Genomic DNA, 13,191 nt, shown 5'->3' on the forward strand with positions numbered 1-13,191 from the left:
TCTGTCTTTTTTTCTATTATTACCTAGAAAATTTCTAGGGCCCACTCTATGGGCTCTTTCTATGGATAAAGGTATTTGCTGAGGGGGGAATCCTAACGCTTTGGGCAATAAAACAGCTGCAAATTGCATAAGGTCATCAAATTCGGGGGACTCGGGCAGGCCTACAATTCGAATGTTATTACGCCTCGAGCGATCTTCAAGATCCTCGAGGCGTAATTGCATGGAATTGATTTTGATATCCTGACTAGAGACAATCTCCTCCTGTATGTGGAGTCTATCTTCCAAGGTTGAAATTCGATCCTCTGCCTCCTGCATACGGGAGGCAAATTGTCTCATCTCTGTGGATAAAAGACTTAAGTCTGCGAAGATAGTCCCCAACTCTTTTTTTATACTCTCAAACTGAGGAGTAAAGATATCTGCGAGTTGGGAGATTAATGCGTGAGTTTCAACAGAGATATTATCCGGTACATTTTCCACACTGGCATCTGCCAGTTTCGTTTTTTTATCCTTTCTAACAGGCTTTCTTAGTGAATTACCCTTCCCTTGTATAACAAATTTTTCCATGTGACTGTGCTACAATGAATAAAAAAAAAAAAAAAAAAAAAAAAAAAAAGTGTATTTAGAGGACCACACGGTCCAAGCAAGAAGCTGGTATATTCCAGAAACGTGTAAAAAATAAAATACAGTGACGATACGTGAACATCCGGTAAGCCAGCCGGAGAAAAATAAGTGGAAAAAAAAAAAAAGTGTACTTAGAGGACCACACGGCCCAAGCAAGAAGCTGGTATATTCCAGGAGCGTGTAAAAAATAAAATACAGTGACAATACGTGAGAAAAAAAATAAAAAATAAATAAATTCTAGAACCCAGCAAACAGCGTGAAATTAAAGCCTGTTACCCAGGACACTCTCTGAAGCTATCTTTGCCTAAACTCAATAACCACCAGGCAAAAATGATGATATAATTACTGATCGACCCCCTTGAGGCCCTTGACACCAACTCTAATATATAATATACAATAGATTTCAACAGATATGCAATACAGCCCACCCCAAACGACCACCCACCCACCCAAAAAACAGGCCCTTATCGGGTACTACCTAATAGTACCAACTATCTAAATTAACTAATATTACTTTAACAGTTTCTTATCCAAAATATACAATCCACTATATCAGAAAGTAAGATCATTATTCACTGTAATAACCCTTTTTGAGCAAAAACAAAGAGTAAATATTAAGACAGCCTAGGTAAGTCTGGAGGGTGTATATAATATACAATTAGTCCATCACCTAGTACCGTCCATACCAGGCCATGAAAGTCTTTAGGGGCGATGATGCCCTTATTAGTGTAGAATTAACTGGCCTCTATCCTTCGTTTAAACCTTTATTTTTCTTTATTTCCTATTCTTCCTTTTGAGCTCATTCCCTTTTTCTTCTCTTCTTCTTTTCTTTCCTTTTCCTTTCCTTTCCTTCCTATTACTTTTGAGCGAAGACCAAGAGCCACCAAGATTCCCAGTTTCCCAGCAAGCAGCCAGTGCACAGATCCTTGTATGAAACAACAGTCTCAGCAAGGTGCTAGGTCTCAAACTAGGCTTAACAGCCTATTTCAGCTATCCTCTCTTCCTCTATCACCCAAATACTCTCAGGGGATTAATGTTTTAGCCAAAGTCCAGCACGTTGTTCCAGGGCTCCTTAGCCTCTCGAATCTGTTACCGTAGCACCTCTGGGTATAACAAGCACACAAAAGACCCAGCTCCAGAGAGCAGCCCAACCGTGTATATGTTGAAAAATGGTAAATACAAAACAGAGATGCGGACCCTTTCACTGTTCCAGCAAGATCGCAAAAACCAGCAGTCTCTTTAAACTGAGCCCTTCTCTGTAAAGGGGAATCTGTCTCGAGTAGATAGTCTTTTACAGTGTATATGACCTGACAAAGCCGCAGCTCTGATACAAACACCTTTGACTATGAGCCTTTTTTACTTCAGATATTTACAGATACCAGGACATTAAAGATAGAGGCATAAAGTCCTTTAGAGAATTCAAATATACTATATTGCAACGTTCAGAGCAGCCTTTCTTACCTGCTTCAACTCAGATAGCAACGGGCGTGTATTAACTCAGCAGGTACAGCTCAGGATTTAGCTCCGAATCTTACCGGGTGCCGTCTGGATATGTATCTGGTGGCGGCGGGATTTAAAATAATGGTTTCACCTCCACAGCCGCATGTATCCTAGAGCGCTCTAGCTTCCGAGAGCACTGGCAGAAGCAGCCCCAACCAGGTGGGTAAGTATCTTGATGCGCCTCCACGGCGGGACCTCCGACAATGATTTCACCTCCAAAGCCGCATGTATCCTAGTGCGCTCTAGCTTCCAAGAGCACCGCCAGAAGCAGCCCCAGCCAGGGGGGTAAGTTTCTCCTACAAGAGCGTCTCCTTTGTTAGTTTACAGGGCCAGCCATGGATCTTTACCGCAATACCCCTGTTAAAAGGCTAATTTAAAATTCGGACTGCAGCGCAGTCTCAGCCACTTCGGCTATGGCGGACTTCCAATCCTCAGCAGGGGATTAACTTTGCAACACGCCGCACTCACTCTGGGGAGGATTTCCCAGGTACACGGCAGAGGGTGGGGAGCAGGTAGAAGGCGTCCTCTCACAACACCTGTGTGCAGGTGAACAATACTGCACCGCCCCAAACGGAAGTTCCAAGGCCAAGCTGTGTTAACACAGCCAGTAGAAATTACACTACCAGTGGGTTATAGAAGAAATAAGGTAATAAAATGTTACTTTTCCATTGTTCCCTCCAAGTATTGGTAATTGGTTTATGGACAGATATAAGATAAAGAAGCATGTATATGTACACAATGTGATAAAGTAATGATCTCTGATTATACCTACAAGCTCAACCCATTTTATTAGGTTGTGGCTTCAAAACACAAAATCAGCTAATTCATATACACAAATAAGCCTTAAAAAAGCAAATCTCATACATTTTATATTCTGCAGCTGGTAAAAAAGTAATTGGAAACACATTAAGGGAAAAACAATTTTATAGTATACTGTCCCTTTAAGGGCATTAGGGTGTATGTATTCATTGACTATCATTTGCAGGCATATCACACACAAATAAATCAATTGTAGCAAGATTCTAATCTGCAAACACATATACACAAACACCCTTGTCATAAGCCACTCTTGTTACCTATAAAGGTTATTTTATGTCAATGTATACTGTTTATTTTTGATAACAGTAACCCTTTATATTAAAGTAATTGGCAACAAATGGCAAAAATTGAATGGCACCAGAAAAAGTTGGGTTACTTTGTTTTCGTACACCACATTTCTGCATTTCTAGATAGATACTACATTACTTTTAGGTAAAAAATAAATAAATTGAAAACATAAACAAAGAATTGGCATTAGAATATATTACCTGCTCCAAAATAATAAACTTTTAACCACAGTTTAAACAAAAGTAAGGGGATACAGTTTAGTGGGTGATTTTAAAATAAATGATTCCAAATGACGGTGTCAAAATTACATTCCATTATGTGAATGTGATCCATTTACAAATAATAATATGATAAGAATGAAGATTCTTTTTTGCATCTAATCAGACCTGAAGCAGGAATGTAATTCTGAAATAGTTTGACTATTTTGCAATATCTGATTGGATGTCTTTTCTTTCCAAGTGGTCCTTAATAACAGCCATTGTCTATGTCATAAAAATGTATTTTGTTGTTCTGCTTTTCTTTCTCCTAGTTTATGCACACTTAATATAAAATATAAGGAAACGTGCTACCTAGAAAAAAAGTTTTATATATTCTACTTAATTTTTTTCCTACAGATGACATTTCACTTGGCATCTTTAATGTTAAAAAGTAATAATAAAAATGTGCAAACATTATTAATGCTTTAGAAAGCGGCTGTCAAAATGTTTACTGAATTCAGGTTTAACCTAGAAATTTACATTATTGTGTAGATGGCCATGCAAGTACTCCACTCATCAACAGCTACTTCACTTTATACCTAAGCAACAATCAGGGTGTAATGCAATAAAATACATTAAAATGAAAGCATTAGCAAGAGCTTCTTAAATTGATACTTGAACTAAAATAAATAAATTATTCTGCACAAAGTGATCTCCAGATATCAGTTTCTCTATGGATGACACATCTTTTACAGATCTTTAGGTGGGATTGGGACACATCTCTTCAAAAACAGAAAAAAGTATTTTTTATCAAGACACAGAAAAAAACATTAAATGCGCTTTTTAAATGCAAAACTAAAGAAAAACTTTAATGTCCCTTTAATGGCTGTGGCAATAACTCCTCTTCTGATTGGCTTTACCACCAAGGTCCACTTTAGAATGAATAACTAAGAACATAGAAAAGCCTGGGCCTACTAAAGAGATGACTTTACATAAAGTATTTATTTATTGAAAACTTTAAGCATGCAGCAAATAAATGTCCCTTTAATGCTAGTGGTATTAGTAGAATGAACAAAAATTAGAAGGAAGAGTGAGTGAGGGGGGAGTATAACAAACAACATATAGGTGATAGCAGACAAAACAGAAGTTTACCCTAAATTCACTGTTACTGAAGGCCTTGTGATTTAAAGCTGATGAGATGATCTAAACTGATCCTCCAGCACTGCAAGATCCCTCACAACATTCTAGAAAGACACATTTTGCTATACTTCTAGGGTTGCCACCTTGGCCTCGTTAAATTAGACAGTTTAACAAGCCCAGATACTGCAAGGTATGCAGGGACGAACATGAATTGTGATTTTGGAAAGTGTAGCTGGACAGAACTAGTCATGTTCCTCCCTGCGTAACCTGCAGCATGTGTAACTCATAACTGTAAGTAAGGAACAAAATACAGGTATGCACTTGGTAGTCTGGACTCACGCAAAGGCGGAGACAGAATGGACTGGGTGATGTTTATATAGTATACTGGCGTTAAATCATCACAGAGAGACAGGAAGTTGGCAGTAGTTGCAGAGTGATGATGTTAACAAGTTTGTCCATAAGAGGGCATGTGAAAGGAATGTGCAGTGTCAGAATCACTGCAAGAGATGCCAGAAACAGTCTCGCACTCCAAGAAACACAAGGATGGGTAAGTAACCCTGACAACTGCACAACATGAGTTTTGTCACATTTACACTTTGTATTTTAAGTTACTTTAGACTTTTGTCCTTTAAGTTTTTTACTGTCAGGGTTTTTTCCCTGCTTTGTTTGCCATGTGCTGCTGGCAGCCATTTTACTCACCTCTCTTGCTGACTCTGGTGCATACTGTGTGATGCTGCTCATTTCCTGCACTTCCTTTTATGGCCAGACTGGTGTACATCATCCGTGTGAGACAGGATGCAGTCTCAGAATTGTGATGTCATCACTTATTATTTAAAGGGCCTCTGTTCAGTATGCTTTTGCCCTTGCGTTGTCTCAAACCTGTTTGTGAGAGCTCCTGTGTATTACCTGGCTGTCCCTCCTGGTTCCTGATCCCTGGCTTGTTCCTGACGCTGCTGTTCTCCTTGTTCCTGATTCCGGCTCGTCTGACTACTCGCTTTGGCTCCTGATACGGCTCATCTGACTATTCGCTTTGGCTCCTGACTTGGCTCGTCTGACTACAAGTTCTGGTTTTGATTCCTGGCTTGATATTTGACATGTGGACTTTTTATTATTTTTTGCTATTAATAAAGGTGTGATTATTTTTGCACTTCTCGTCTGTCTGATTCCTGGCACGCTGACATTACGCAAGGGCCATGAGTCCTGATGGTGCTAATAATCCACCTTTACCTGACATAATTTCCAGGATGAATGAACAGGATCACCGCTTGGATCAATTTGCACTAGCCCTGCAAATCCTGCTGACTTGGACTGCACATTTGGACCAAAGTGTCCCACAAGTTATGGCTGCTCCTGTTTCCACTGCTGCACCTAGTCCTACCAGGAGCATGTCCGGTTCTGCACCTCTACCTCAGTGATATGGAGGCGATCCTAATCAGTGCAGAGGGTTTTTAAACCAGGTGGGCATTTACTTTGAAATGTTACCTAAGGCGTTTCCCTCTGACAGAGCTAAGGTGGGATTTCTCATCTCATTACACTCTGACACAGCTCTTGCCTGGGCTAATCCCTTATGGGAGACTAATAAACCTGTGATTTCAAATGACCCTGAATTTGTGGCCTCTTTTCGAAGGGTATTTGATGTTCCGGCTCGCTCCTCCTCTGCTGCTAAACGACTCATGTCCATTCAGCAAGGTACAAGATCTGTTGCTCAGTATGCCATTGAGTTCCGTACGCTTGCCGCAGAGGTAGGTTGGAGCAATGAAGCCCTTGTTGCCGCCTTCTTTCATGGGCTCTCTGATGCGATTAAAGACGAAGTTGCTGCCAGAGATTTACCAGAAGATCTCGAGGCATTGGTGTCTTTTTTTATCCTAATTGACATCAGACTAAGTGAGAGGCCCTCTTACAAGGAGCGCTTGTGGAAGCCTCCTGTTCCGTTGTCTCCTACGTATTCGTTCCCACCCATGCCTCCCTCTCCTCCCATGCCTCCTGGTCTCAAGTCACCAGGTACTGCTGAGTCGATGCAGTTGGGATTCACGCGTCTCTCCATGGCGGAGAGGGCCTTTAGGAGGAGGGAGGGGCTCTACCTCTATTGTGGGTTACAGGGCCAACTTTTGAAGTCTTGTCCTACACGGCCAGGAAACGCTCACACCTAAGGTCCTGTTGGTGGCAGACCTTCGGTGGTTTATCCTCGTCCCCGGAACCGCTAAAGGAGAAACCTTTTGTCACTGTTATCCTTTCCTGGGTGGACTCCTCCATAGTCACCCAGGCTCTTGTTGAATCCGGTGCTGCGGGCTATTTCATTGACAGTGCTTTTGTATCAAAGCACTCCATTCCTGTTTTGCCTCAGTCCGTTCCGCTTGCTGTTGAGGCCAATGATGGCAGGCCCCTTCAGCCCGCACTTGTTACTCACGAAACTGTTCCGTTATCCATGGCTGTTGGGGCTCTCCATTTTGAAACCCTCCAGTTCCAGGTGATAAACTCTCCGCATTTTCCGGTTGTTCTGGGATATCCCTGGCTCCAAAAGCACAATCCCAGTCTCGACTGCTGCAGGTCACCCAGGCAAGAACCAAATGATTTGGTCTGTCGCTCGACAATTCTGGTGGCCAGGTCTTTGTTCTGATGTTGCTGCGTATGTTGCCTCCTGCTCAGTTTGTGAACAGAATAAGACTACTCGACGTCTTCCTGTGGGTCTTCTTCAACCTATTGCTAATGGTGAGCGTCCATGGACACATCTTTCCATGGACTTTATTGTCGAGCTCCCTGTTTCCAATGGCAATACTGTTATCCTTCTTGTGGTTGACCGTTTTTCTAAAATGTCACATTGCATTCCCTTGAAGAAGCTGCCTACCGCTCAGGAGCTTGCTTCAATTTTTGCCCGGGAGGTCTTCCGTTTACATGGGTTACCAGAGGAGATAGTATCGGACTGTAGCCAGTTTGTCTCCAGATTTTGGTGTTCCTTTTGTGCTCAAATGGGGATCCAGCTTTCCTTCTCCTCTGCATATCACCCGCAATCCAATGGGGCTGCGGAACAGTCTAATCAAGCTCTGGAACAGTTCCTCCGTTGCTATGTCTCAGATCACCACAATAATTGGTCTGAACTGTTACCTTGGGCAGAGTTTGCTCATAATAGTGCTTTTAATGCTTACTCCAAGTTATCCCTGTTCATGGTGAATTATGGGTTTCAACCATCCTTGTTGCCCGATTCATTCATGTCTCAGGGTATTACAGCTTTGGAGGAGCATCTCCGGCAACTCCGTTCCACATGGGTGCAGATTCAGGATTGCCTTCATCGTTCTATGCAGCGCCAAAAGTTCCAGGCTGATCGTAGGCATCTGCCCGCGCCTTCCTACCAGGTTGGTGACAGGGTTTGGCAACTTGAACCTTCGTGTGCCTTCCAATAAACTGTCCTCCCCTGTGGCCTACGCTCTTGACCTTCCTCCTGCAATGCGCATCTCCAATGTTTTTCATGTCTCCCTCTTGAAACCATTGGTTTGTAATCGGTTTACCACTGTGTTGCCTCGTTCCTGTCCTATATTTGTTGACAGTCATGAAGAATATGAGGTCAGCAGCATTACTTACTCTCGTATGACCAGGGGCCGTGCAGTTTTTTGGTTCACTGAAGGGGTTACGGTCCGGAGGAGCGTTCATGGGTTCCCTCCTCTGAGGTTCATGCTCCCGCCCTCCTCCGTGCATTCCATGCCCGTTTCCCCAATAAGCCTTTTGTCCTCCCGCAGGGGAGGGGTAGTTGAGAGGAGGGTACTGTGAGGGTTTTTTCCCTGCTTTGTTTGCCATGTGCTGCTGGCAGCCATTTTACTCACCTCTCTTGCTGACTCTGGTGCATACCGTGTGATGCTGCTCATTACCTGCACTTCCTTTTATGGCCAGACTGGTGTATATCATCCGTGTGAGACAGGATGCAGTCTCAGAATTGTGATGTCATCACTTATTATTTAAAGGCCCTCTATTCAGTATGCTTTGCCCTTGCGTTGTCTCAGACCTGTTTATGAGAGCTCCTGTGTATTACCTGGCTGTCTGACGTCCCTCCTGGTTCCTGATCCCTGGCTTGTTCCTGACTCTACTGTTCTCCTTGTTTCTGATCCCGGCTCGTCTGACTACTCGCCTCAGCTCCTGACTCGGCTCGTCTGACTACCAGTTCTGGTTTTGATTCCTGGCTTGTTATTTCACTTGTGGTCTTTTTATTATTTTTTGCTATTAATAAAGGTGTGATTATTTTTGCACTTCTCATCTCAGTGTAATTCCTGGCACCCTGACAATTACATATAAGCTTAACACTTTCTATTTTCTATTTTAATGCATTTAGATTATGTTTTCAGCAGTGTATTTAGGATTGTGATTTTACAAATCCTGATTATGCTTTGAAACTTTATGTGTAATTTTAACAAATAAGCGACTAGATTACGAGTTTTGCGTTATGAAGGGTAAGGTATTAACTTGCACGTTATTGTCACCGCTCATTTACCTATAGTGCTGGTATTACAGGTTTTTCTAAACCCAGCGTTAAAAGACAAGAAGTGAGCGTAGAGCAAAATTGAGCTCCATACCGCACTCCAATACCAGCGCTGCTTAAGTCAGCGGTGAGCTGGTTGTACGTGCTCGTGCATGATTTCCCCATAGACATCAATGGGGAGACCCGGCTGAGAAAAAGTCTAACACCTGCCAAAAAGCAGCGTAAAGCTCCGTAACGCAGCCCCATTGATTCCTATAGGGAAACAAATTTTATGTTTACACCTAACACCCTAACATGAACCCTGAGTCTAAACACCCCTAATATTACACTTATTAACCCCTAATCTGCTGCCCCCCGACATCGCCAACACCTACATTATACTTATTAGCCCCTAATCTGCCGCTAGGGACATCGCCAACACCTACATTATACTTATTAACCCCTAATCTGCTTCCCCAACATCGTCAACACCTACATTATATTTATTAACCCCTAAACTCCTGCCCCCAATGTCGCTGCAACCTACCTACACTTATTAACCCCTAATCTGTCGCCACTAGAATAAACATATTAACCCCTAAACCTCCGCACTCCCGCATCGCAAAGACTAGTTAAATATTATTTACCCCTAATCTGCTGTCCCTGAGGTCGCCGCCACTATATTAAATGTATTAACCCCTAAACCTAAGTCTAACCCTAACCCTAACACCCCCTAACTTAAATATAATTAAAATAAATATAAATAAAACCTACTATTAATAACTAAATAATTCATATTTTAAACTAAATACTTACCTATAAAATAAACCCTTAGCTAGCTACAATATAACTAATAGTTACATTGTATCTATCTTAGTGTTTATTTTTATTTTACAGGCAAGTTTGTATTTATTTTAACTAGGTAGAATAGTTACTAAATAGTTATTAACTATTTAATAACTACCTAGCTAAAATAAATACAAATTGATCTGTAAAATAAAACCTTACCTGTCTTACACTAACACCTAACCTAACCCTACAAGTAAATAAATTCCCTAAATTAAATACAATTAACTAAATTCAATACAATTAGCTAAATTACAAAAACAAACAAACACTAAATTACAGAAAATAAAAAACAAATTACAAGATCTTTAAACTAATTACACTTAATCTAATAGCCCTATCAAAATAAAAAAGCCCACCCAGAATAAAAAAACCCTAGCCTAAACTAAACTACCAATAGCCCTTAAAAGGGCCTTTTGCGGGGCATTGCCCCAAAGAAATCCGCTCTTTTACATGTAAAAAAAATACAAACCCCCACCCAACAGTAAAACCCACCACCCACACAACCAACCCCCCAAATAAAACCCTAACTAAAAAAACCTAAGCTCCCCATTGCCCTGAAAAGGGCATTTGGATGGACATTGCCCTTAAAAGGGCATTTAGCTCTATTGCAGCCCAAACCCCTAATCTAAAAATAAAACCCACCCAATACACCCTTAAAAAATCCCAACACTAACCCCCGAAGATCCACTTACAGTTTTGAAGAGCTGACATCCATCCTCAACGAAGCCGGGAGAAGTCTTCATCCAAGAGGCAAGATGTCCTCAACGAAGTCGGCAGAAGTGGTCCTCCAGACGGGCAGAAGTCTTCACCCAGACGGCATCTTCTATCTTCATCCTTCCGATGCGGAGCGGCTCCATCTTCAAGACATCCGGCGTGGAGCATCCTCTTCAATCAACGGCGCCCCTTAGATTCTGATTGGCTGATAGAATTCTATCAGCCAATCGGAATTAAGGTTGAAAAAATCCTATTGGCTGATGCAATCAGCCAATAGGATTGAGCTTGCATTCTATTGGCTGTTCCAATCAGCCAATAGAATGCAAGCTCAATCCTATTGGCTGATTGCATCAGCCAATAGGATTTTTTCAACCTTAATTCCGATTGGCTGATAGAATTCTATCAGCCAATCGGAATCTAAGGGATGCCATCTTGGATGACGTCATTTAAAGGAACCTTCATTGTAGAAGAAGCCGTCGATTGAAGAGGATGCTCCGCGCCGGATGTCTTGAAGATGGAGCCGCTCTGCGTCGGAAGGATGACGATAGAAGATGCCATCTGGGTAAAGACTTCTGTCTGTCTGGAGGACCACTTCTGCCGCCTTCGTTGAAGACATCTTGCCGCTTGGATGAAGACTTCTCCCGGCTTCATTGAGGATGGATGTCGGCTCTTCAAAACTGTAAGTGGATCTTCGGGGGTTAGTGTTAGGGTTTTTTAAGGGTGTATTGGATGGGTTTTATTTTTAGATTAGGGGTTTGGGCTGCAATAGAGCTAAATGCCCTTTAAAGGGCAATGCCCATCCAAATGCCCTTTTCAGGGCAATGGGGAGCTTAGGTTTTTTTAGTTAGGGTTTTATTTGGGGGGTTGGTTGAGTGGGTGGTGGGTTTTACTGTTGGGGTGGTTGTTTGTATTTTTTCTTACAGGTAAAAGAGCTGATTTCTTTGGGGCAATGCCCGCAAAAGGCCCTTTTAAGGGCTATTGGTAGTTTAGTTTAGGCTAGGTTTTTTTATTTTGGGTGAACTTTTTTTATTTTGATAGGGCTATTAGATTAGGTGTAATTACTTTAAAGATCTTGTAATTTGTTTTTTATTTTCTGTAATTTAGTGGGGTTTTTTTGTAATTTAGCTAATTGTATTGAATTTAGTTAATTGTATTTAATTTAGGGAATTTATTTAATTGTAGGGTTAGGTTAGGTGTTAGTGTAAGACAGGTTAGGTTTTATTTTACAGGTCAGTTTGTATTTATTTTAGCTAGGTAGTTATTAAATAGTTAATAACTATTTAGTAACTATTCTACCTAGTTAAAATAAATACAAACTTGCCTGTAAAATAAAAATAAACCCTAAGCTAGCTACAATGTAACTATTAGTTATATTGTAGCTAGCTTATGGTTTATTTTATAGGTAAGTATTTAGTTTTAAATAGGAATTATTTAGGTAATTATAGTAATTTGTATTTATATTTATTTTAATTATATTTAAGTTAGGGGGTGTTAGGGTTAGACTTAGATTTAGGGGTTAATAAATTTAGTATAGTGGCGGCGACATTGGGGGCGGCAGATTAGTGGTTAATAAATGTAGGTAGGTGGCAGCGATGTTAGGGACAGCAGATTAGGAGTTAATAATATTTAATTAATGTTTGCGAGGTGGGAGTGCGGCGGTTTAGGGGTTAATATGTTTATTATAGTGGCAGCAATGTCCGGAGCGGCAGATTAGGGGTTAATAATTTAATTTTAGTGTTTGCAGTGCGGGACGGTCTCGTTTTAGGGGTTAATAGGTAGTTTATGGGTGTTAGTGTACTTGTTAGCACTTTAGTTATGAGTTTTATGCTACGTCTTTGTAGTGTAAAACTCATAACTACTGACTTTAGAATGCGTTATGAATCTTGACGATATAGGCTGTACCGCTCACTTTTTGGCCTCCCAGGACAAGCTTGTAATACCGGCACTATGAAAGTGCCATTGAAAATAGACTATACGCAAATTGCGTAAGTTGATTTGCGGTAAGGCCAAAAAAGTGTGCGGTGCCCCTAAATCTGCAAGACTCGTAATAGCAGCGGTCGGTAGTAAAAAAGCAGCGTTATGTGCCTTAACGCTGCTTTTTTACTCATAACGCTTTGTATATTTCTGTGTATCTTTTGACAGTTTTGGAAAGGGGAAGGGGCAGGGGAGTTCATTTGGCTGAACAGAGGAATTTCTAGGGTGTGTGTGTCAGAAAAGAAACTGTCAGAAACGTAATGTATACCAAACTAGAAGCAAATGCCTGTTAAAATATAGTGAAAACTTTACAGTTTCATTTATATTTGCTGCAAACTGAGATTGTATATCAGTGCCAGGTGCTCCCTTGTAAACTGCTTTCTCTTCTGTAAAATGTTCTATCCCAAAGAGCTCTTCATTACACTCTTTGGGATCAGCTCTCATCTTTCTGGGACTTCCAGGTTCCTTACTTTTTCTTAGATAATTCAGTGAGTACAAATTTAACTAGCATTTTTTCAATATACATATGCAAATGCACATATATGCTATATAAATATAGAGGACCAGAATTCAAACATCATGTATGATCATAGAGCTGGCAGTTGTGTGTATTGTGTCAGTGAATGCTGCTGAAACAGGATAACA

Source organism: Bombina bombina, chromosome 6 (assembly GCF_027579735.1).
Source record: "Bombina bombina isolate aBomBom1 chromosome 6, aBomBom1.pri, whole genome shotgun sequence".
Classification (NCBI taxonomy): domain Eukaryota; kingdom Metazoa; phylum Chordata; class Amphibia; order Anura; family Bombinatoridae; genus Bombina; species Bombina bombina.